This window comes from Elephas maximus, chromosome 7 (genome assembly GCF_024166365.1).
Source record: "Elephas maximus indicus isolate mEleMax1 chromosome 7, mEleMax1 primary haplotype, whole genome shotgun sequence".
Taxonomy (NCBI): domain Eukaryota; kingdom Metazoa; phylum Chordata; class Mammalia; order Proboscidea; family Elephantidae; genus Elephas; species Elephas maximus.
In genome coordinates, this window is record NC_064825.1 from 54,864,931 (window position 1) to 54,874,377 (window position 9,447).

The 9,447-nt window shown below is 42.5% G+C and overlaps 1 pseudogene; it reads left to right on the top strand.

Moving 5' to 3' along the window:
* The first annotated feature begins 8,030 nt into the window (after positions 1-8,030).
* On the top strand, positions 8,031-8,983 carry LOC126079120 (olfactory receptor 52M1-like; annotated as a pseudogene).
* Positions 8,984-9,447: the final 464 nt, after the last annotated feature.

Genomic DNA, 9,447 nt, shown 5'->3' on the forward strand with positions numbered 1-9,447 from the left:
AGAGAAACCCGATAACTGGGAGCTCCTAAAAATCAAACACCTATGCTCATCTAAAGACTTCACCAAAAGAGTAAAAAGACCACCTACAGATTGGGAAAGAATTTTCAGCCAGGACATCTCCGACCAGCGCCTGATCACTAAAATCTATATGATTCTGTCAAAACTCAACCACAAAAAGACAAACAACCCAATCAAGAAGTGGGCAAAGGATATGAACACACACTTCACTAAAGAAGATATTCAGGCAGCTAACAGATACATGAGAAAATGCTCTCGATCATTAGCCATTAGAGAAATGCAAATTAAAACCATGATGAGATTCCATCTCACTCCAACAAGGCTGGCATTAATCCAAAAAACACAAAATAATAAATGTTGGAGAGGCTGCAGAGAGATTGGAACTCTTATACACTGCTGGAGGGAATGTAAAATGGTACAACCACTTTGGAAATCTATCTGGCGTTATCTTAAACAGTTAGAAATAGAACTACCACACAACCCAGAAATCCCACTCCTCGGAATATACCCTAGAGAAATAAGAGCCTTCACACAAACAGATACATGCACACCCATGTTTATTGCAGCTCTGTTTACAATAGCAAAAAGCTGGAAGCAACCAAGGTGTCCATCAACGGATGAATGGTTAAATAAATTGTGGTATATTCACACAATGGAATACTACGCATCGATAAAGAACAGTGACGAATCTGTGAAACATTTCATAACATGGAGGAACCTGGAAGGCATTATGCTGCGCGAAATGAGTCAGAGGCAAAAGGACAAATATTGTATAAGACCACTATTATAAGATCTTGAGAAATAGTAGAAACTGAGAAGAACACACACTTTTGTGGTTGTGGGGGGAGAGGGAGGGAGGGTGGGAGAGGGTTTTTTTACTGATTAGTTAGTAGATAAGAACTGCTTTAGGTGAAGGGAAGGACAATAGTCAATACTTGGAAGGTCAGCTCAACTGGACTGGACCAAAAGCAAAGAAGTTTCTGGGATAAACTGAATGCTTCAAAGGTCAGCGGAGCAAGGCCGGGGGTTTGGGGACCATGGTTTAAGGGGACTTCTAAGTCAATTGGCAAAATAATTCTATTATGAAAACATTCTGCATCCCACTTTGAAATGTGGCGTCTGGGGTCTTAAATGCTAACAAGCGGCCATCTAAGATGCATCAATTGGTCTCAACCCACCTGGAGCAAAGGAGAATGAAGAACACCAAGGACACACAACAACTAAGAGCCCAAGAGACAGAATGGGCCACATGAACCAGAGACCTACATCACCCTGAGACCAGAAGAACTAGTTGGTGCCCAGCCACAATCGATGACTGCCCTGACAGGGAGCACAACAGAGAACCCCTGAGGGAGCAGGAGATCAGTGGGATGCAGACCCCAAATTCTCATAAACAGACCATACTTAATGATCTGACTGAGACTAGAGGAATCCCGACGGTCATGGTCCCCAAACCTTCTGTTGGCCCAGGACAGGAACCATCCCTGAAAACAACTCATCAGACATGAAAGGGACTGGACAGTGGGTAGGTGAGAGATGCTGATGAAGAGTGAGCTAATTATATCAGGTGGTCACTTGAGACTGTGTTGGCATCTCCTGTCTGGAGGGGGGATGGGAGGATGGAGAGAGTTGGAAGCTGTCAAAATTGTTACGAAAGGAGAGAGTGGAAGGGCTGACTCATTAGGGGGAGAGCAAGTGGGAGTACGGAGTAAGGTGTATATAAACTTATATGTGACAGTCTGACTTGATTTGTAAACATTCACTTGAAGCTCAATAAAAGTTAATAAAAAAAAAATTTTAATGCCATCAAAACAAAATAAAACCTTTAGGACAGAGTAGAACTGCCCCATAGTTTCCAAGCAGTGCCTGGCAGATTCGAACTACTGACCATTTAGGTTATCAGCCATAGCACTTAACCACTACGTCACCAGGGTTTCCACCAATACCATGAAGCTGGATGTTTTCCTGTGTTATAGACCCTGGTCTGCCATTGGTTGTCATCTCATCTTTGGTCCAGGACGCCCTCTTCTGGACAGTGTTAGAATGGACACTGATAATGTTTGCTTCTACTTCTCCTTTCTTGTTTCTCTTCTGGCTAATTTAATATGTTTAAAAGTACTAACTTTCTCCATTAGAGAACGTATTTCTTTAATGTTCTTATGTACCTCTTATATGTGTACTTATCCATAAATTGGAAAAAATGAAGAAAAAGTTGTTTAGAGAGTTGGTCCATAAAGTCAAATTATTGAGAGGAAAGGCCTTACTATAACCTTAAACAACAGGATTTGATTCAACAAGTGTATTGGTTTCTTGAATACTTATAAATTATTAATATTATGAAAAACAACCGGGTACAAAAAGAGACATATCTCACCTATTTAAGTTTATCAAAGGCAGAAACCGTCAACTGGATGCTGTGAATAGTAAACTGAGTTTCAAAAGCTAGGTATGGATCTGTGTGGAAAGACCTTCCTCCTTTTTTCCACTTGGCTGAGGGTATGGCACGTGCACAGGCATGGAAGCAAGCAAGAGTCCTGTTTATTTTGGCAACTACCAGCAATTTTACACAGAATGTAAACTTTAAGTTGGAGAGCAGGTAGAAAACTTCTGGAAGTTTCCAGGTTCTCCTGAGATTCCAAAGAAGTAGGTTCAGCTGAAAGGAGTACATGATAAACAGAGATTCTTTCTATATTGATTCTACTACATTAAGCCCTGTTCTGACCATATTGGGCCCTGGTCTAAAGGAATGGTTCAGGATATGTCTTCCAGGCTTAGGATAGAACTAATCCTGATAGCACAGAAATAACGCTGGAATGCTGCTGATAATGATGCTACTTACTAAACACCTGATGTGTTTCAGTCTTACTACTAGCCCCTTTACATACAGTATCTCAGTTAAACAACAACTCTCCAAAGGGATAGGTATTATCATTCCTGTTTTACATTTGAAGAAACAATTGTAATAGAGATGAAATAACTTGCTCAAGACCATGCAGTGAGTATGTAATTAAACTGGCTTTCAAACTCAAGCCTTTGGAGTTCCAAAAACCATGTCTTACTACATGTCCTGATGTTGATGTCCCACTGACTCATGAACATCCCATTAAGATACACTAAGAGATAAAATATATCTCCTCAGTTTTGCCTTCTCTCCTTCTTGAGGAATGAGATGTTAGGTTGTGAAGGAACTAGAGTTTGGAAAGATGTAAAGGATATGCAGTGTTCTATTCACAAGTCCATGAGTCCTTCCCATACAATGTAAACCAGAGTATCTAATTTTTAAGGAACAATCATTGGTTGTCTTAAAGTTAATTCAGGACTCTTGACCATCATCTCTAAATGGTGTAAAGAGACCAAACTTTGTTAGAGATTTACAACCAGGCTGAGCTCTAGTCCTTTGTGTCTGATGCCCAAGCGGTTCTTCATCCCTTTCTTAGGAAGGTCTTTCTGATTTCTACTTGGTGCCCTCAAAATAGATACGAACCTCTGGGAGGTCGGTTATAAGAAAAAAGCACAGGGTCCAGACCCTAGGGATTATGACTAAATTAAAAGGTCTGTACTTTCCCTTAGTCCACTCTGGACTAACCCTGACATGCCAGAAATAGTTATGCTCAGTGTTAGATTTTGTGCCCAAGCTTCTGGCACAAAGTCTGCTATTTTCTTTCTCTATTGAGGGATTTTTTTTTTTTTTTAATTGAGGGAATTAGGGAGGTGGAGAGTCCAGATGAACTCCCTAGACTCCTGAGCAGAATGCTTATAAGTGCTTGGCCTTAGAAGCATTTTCGTAGCCCCAGGCACTTTCTCCATGACATTATCCAGCCCAGGTAAGGACATCTTATAAAGGGGAATCTATAAAAGGAGCAGCGGTCATCAGAAAGAATCCCCAGCCTATTAGGATGAACAGACCTGGGACTCTGGGGGAGCCCACTTTAGATCTTGCTCCTATATAAATCTAAGACAATCTTAGAAGGAATTCTCTTAGAAGTTAGAAAGGATGAAGTCCCCACAGATCTACAAGCAAGGAAGCTGAAGAGGCCTCTAGTTAACCGACGCCTAAAAAGCGCATCTAAAACACCTCCCAAACCAAAAAAACCAAACCCATTGCTGTCAAGTCGATTCCGACTCATAGCGACCCTATAGGACAGAGTAGAACTGCCTCATAGGGTTTCCAAGGAGCACCTCGTGGATTCAAACTGCCGACCTTTTGGTTAGCAGCCATAGCTCTTAACCACTATGCCACCAGGGTTTCCAAAACACCTCCAGGTCCTTCAAATAGGCACGATATTTTAAACTCATTCAACAAAGCAGGCACTGTGCTAACATAGAACTTAGAGTAGAGAACAAGACAGTATGAATCCTACTCTCGTGGAACTTATATTCTCCTTGGGGAAACATATATTAAGCAGGCAATTCAGACCATGATACATGTGCAGAGTAAGGGAGGGTGCTGAACACAGATGAATGGTCAAGGCAGACTTTTCTTGGATGAGCCAGGTGTGGAAGACAGGAACATGGTGTGCCATTACAATCCCAAGAAAGAACAGGGTTCATTCTTGGAGACAAAAGAACATGGTGCAGTTGGGAAATGGAAAAATAGACTCTTTGGAAGGTAGTGAGCAGGGTGAGAGATGGCAAAAGCTGTGGGAAGTCATGGCATAGGTATTTGAAAAGAGAGCTCAGGTGGGAGTTGTTTTACAGTGGGTCTTTACACCCTTACACTGCTGCCAAATAGGAGCTGAAGCAGCCTCCTTCAATTATATTTAAGGAGCTGCTTCTGACTAGGGAGATGTACATCAAGGAGATATTTTCACAGTGTTACGATCTGAGGGCAGGAATGGGGCTCAGTTCCATCCACCTACATCTAGCAGCTGAAGCGCATCTCTTCAGTCCTGGGAGTCCTTTCCAGTTTTGTGACATTTTCCTGGAGATGGATGGGAAGAGGAAGAGATGAGATGGAAATGAAACATCCATCAGGAAAACGGCTCTGTCTATTGGCAGGTACAGGGAAAGAAAGCAAGGGAGAGGAAATCAAAATTAAATCCATCCTCTCCGGGGTTCCAGGCCAGTTGAGAGGACAGAGGAAATTGGCTTGGATCTAACAAAGGCTGTGATGGATCAGAGGACTGCTGGCCTACCAGAGAAATCACTTTCTCTAATGCCCATAATTAAGTAGGTATACATTTAGCCTCATCTGTACATTTGGGTCTTGTGAACTCTTCCTACAATGTGACTTCTCTGCCCAAACCTAGAAAGAGACCACTGGGTCTCAAATGGCATCAGAAGGGAAGATAGTGTGGAAACTATTTCAGTAGTTTAGCAGATGAAGAGGATAACTGATCATGGAGAATCATGGGAACAGAAGAAAAATCCATTTGGCAAGTCCTGCTGATCTTTGCATTGAAGGACTCTTTCCTTTCTGGAATAAAGCAAAATTATTATTCTCCATATGATTACTTCATTACATTTTGATTAGTATAACATCTTCCTCAAATTACAAGAGCCATTTGATTACAGGCAGAGGTGAGGTAGACAAGTTTCCTGTAATTGGAAATCCATAATCAGGGAAAAGACCATCCTGCCCTTGATTGTCATGCCACTATAGCTCTTTGACTTTAAAATTAGTTCTGTGAAGTTGTCACCTTTTAGATTATGGGTACCTCAAAGAATGTGGGCTGAGGAAGCAGTCAGCTTGGCAAAAAGCAATATTGGGTAAAGACGTATACTGATGGGGCCCTGTCTGATATACACATGAAAGGACAAATGGCACAGTCAAGGGGGCAATTGGAGAGGCTTTAACGGAAGGACTATCTACAGAGGCATGGGCAAAGTTAAGGAAACAATCAAAGGATGATGAAGCACCTGGGATGAACATGAGTGAGTAGCCACTACCTATCTCAGGCAAGGGAAGGTGTAGTTACCACAACACAGGAGGAGTCACTCTTTACGAGCAGCAGACTTTTGTAGAAAATGGCAGGAATAGAACTGGGGACTAAATGCCTGATATGTCTTTTCCACCTCTGTCATCTCCTGCTGTGCTTCACATTAGTTGAACTCAGCTGGGAACCAGAGAAAAACAGGAATATGGGTGATGTAGCCTGTAAAAGTCAGCTTTCGGGGCACAGAGCAAGGACCTAGAAGGGCAAATGGAGAGTAACCAGCACAGAGGACAAGGAAGCCAAGTCAGGCTTCCACCAGCTAAGCCTCCCACCCGACCTCGCCTGGTCTTTTCTATTACAGGCTGGATATTGTGCAGTCCTTTCTTTCCCAGTCCCAATGATTCAGCCTTTTTATCTTCCCTTTTTACATCTCCCACCAAAGGTCTTTCTATATCCATTTGTAGTAGTCAGTGAGAATCTTAAGATGGAAAGGGAGCCCAGCTCGTGGAGAGAAATTCTGAGGGATAAAGTCACTACAGCAGGCTTACATGGGCAGTCATTCTCCCCTACCATGGCACCCTACAGAAATAGATATTCCAAAGTTCTTTGAGGTTTACTGAATGTATTTTTGGTTTTACACATTAGCCTCAACAATTGAATAATGAGAGCTAACACTTAGTGTTACCTTGTATCAGGCATTGCATTCTCATTTAATCCCACGACCAAAAAAAGAAAAAAAAATTAGTTGTAGTCTAGAGCAGTTACGTTTTTTGTGAAGTGAGGCTAGTTGTATTTGGCTAATGGGATAAAGCAATTTGCCTAACCTCCCCTCCCCCATTGCCAGGATCTGAAACTAGAGAATTCCAGAGCCCAAACTAATGACTACTCTGTTATACTCAACCTAATTAGGTTTAAAACGTAGAAGAGAAAGCTACTTATGTACTCCTGCCCTCATATATATTCCCACAATATACTTAGGAGCATATGCTGGTGTGATCTTTTAGATAACGAAAAAAAAAAAAACAAAAAAACCTGTTTGTGTCTTTTCTCTAATATGCATCCCCTTCTAGCTGGTTGCTCTGGACCCTGAGTAAGCAAGGTCATTTCTTCTTTGACCAAATATGTATCTCCTAGGCTTCATGCCACTCTGCACTGAATGTCTCTCCTTTCCTGCTGGGCGTGGACCTCTCCATTTCTAGAATCTTACCTTCATACTGAACCTCCATGAAGAGAGAAGATCCTTGTGAGATACTGCTTTTGGGTAACAGACATGCATAAACTGAGCTCCAGTCATCAGCTTTAGCCTTTCAGAAATCACCTTGATGTTGGCTGGTGAAGTCCTATCTTCACCAACCCACACCTCTACCTTGAGATTTTTGTCTGCAGTTTAGACATTATTTCAGCTCATCCAATAGCTAATACTGGCCCTAAGCTTAACCTTCGATTTACCATAGAGTCTACATAGCATCCAAGAGTCCTTTTGACCCTGTTATCTCTCAGATTCAGTGTGTCCCCTTTTCTCTCCAGGAGCCCACACTCTGACACCTTCCAATGCAATGGTGAGAGCCACCTCATAGCCTACCTGTGGAGGTAAATAACCAAATAGGTATCTGTCTGCCTTAGGTTAATTCACTCATTGATGCAAGAATGTTATTCCTCGAGGGCCATACTACAAAAAGATACTTATCCATTTATTCATTCAAATATTTATTTTGGCTTGTGCTTGGGAAATTTTGTGGACATTTCAGAAATCCTGGTTGCATAGTGGTTAAGTCCTATGGCTACTAACCAAAGGTTCAGCAGTTCGAATCCACCAGGCGCTCCTTGGAAGCTCTATGGGGCAGTTCTACTCTGTTCTATAGGGTTACTATGAGTGGGAATTGACTCGATGGCAACGGGTTCGGTTTTCTGATTTTTTTATAACGTAGTAATTTACACTATGCTATTATTTTATTATTTTATTTTTGCAATTACTACCAAGAAAGTAAGGCTCATTGCATAATATCTTAACTATCCAATAATCCTATTCTTTATTATAGGACCTAACAGTAAAATATGCTTCTCTTTTATTTCTAGAGAAAAAAAAGTTCTGCTGCATTTTTGGGCATAAGTGAGAACATTCATTTGCGTATACCCATGCTCACTTTTCATAATATCTGTTGGGCACCCAGCTCCTTCCAGCTCACTGGCATCCCAGGGCTGGAGTCTCAGCACCTCTGGCTCTCCATTCCTTTTGGCTCCATGTACCTGGTAGCTGTAGTGGGGAATGTGACCATTCTGGCAGTGGTAAGGGTGGAGTGCAGCTTGCAACAGCCCATGTACTTTTTCCTGTGCATGTTGGCTGTCATTGACTTGGTTCTGTCCACTTCTACTATGCCTAAATTACTGGGAATCTTCTGGTTTGGTGCTGGTGACATTGGTCTGGCTGCCTGCTTGGCCCAAATGTTCCTCATCCGCTGCTTCGCCACTGTCGAGTCAGGCATCTTCCTTGCCATGGCTTTTGATCGCTATGTGGCCATCCGCGACCCCTTACATCATACCACAGTGCTTACCCATGAGGTGGTGGGTCGTCTGGGACTGGCTGCCCTCCTTCGTGGGGTACTCTACATTGGACCCTTGCCTCTGATGATCCGTCTGCAGCTGCCCATTTACAAGTCCCGGATAATCTCCCACTCCTACTGTGAACATATGGCTGTAGTTACTTTGGCATGTGGTGACAGTAGGGTCAACAATGTCCATGGGCTGAGCATTGGTTTCTGGTGCTAATCCTGGACTCAGCAGCCATTGCTGCCTCCTATGTAATGATTTTCAGGGCTGTGATGGGGCTAGCCACCCCTGAGGCCAGGCTTAAAACCCTGGGGACATGCGGTTCTCACATCTGTGCCATCCTGATCTTCTATGTTCCCATTGCTGTTTCTTCTCTCATTCACCGGTTTGGTCACCATGTGTCTCCTCCAATCCACACCCTGCTGGCCAACTTCTATCTTCTCATTCCTCCAATCCTCAATCCTATTGTCTATGCTGTCCGTACCAAGCAGATCCGAGAGAGGCTTCTCCAAATCCTGAAGAGAGAGATGAGGAACAGATGACTGTTGCTTCCTTCTTCCTTTCCAAAAATGCTCATGGAGAAGAAGGCTGTTACATCTTTATTTAGAAAGAAGCCTGCTTCTCCATTTGGGAACTTCTCAAGCAGTCTGAGATGTTAGGCCCTGTGGTCTCAAATTTTTTGTAGTTCCAAAGGAATGGTAAGAAAGAGTGTACAATTCTCATTTCTATGAATGGAAGATTATATCTAATCTTTTTATGATTAAAGGATATTTGAGCCCCAAGGGAGGTAAATCAACAAAAATGATAGCAACATCAATAACACAAATAACAGCTAATGTTTGATATAAAATCCCTGGTGGCACAGTGGCTAAGTGCTTGGCTGTTAAGCAAAAAGGTCAGAGATTCAAACCCACCAGCCACACCAGGGGAGAAAGATTTACAGCCTTGGAAACCCTATGGGGCAGTTCTACTGTGTCCTACAGGGTCGTCATGAGTTGGAATTGAA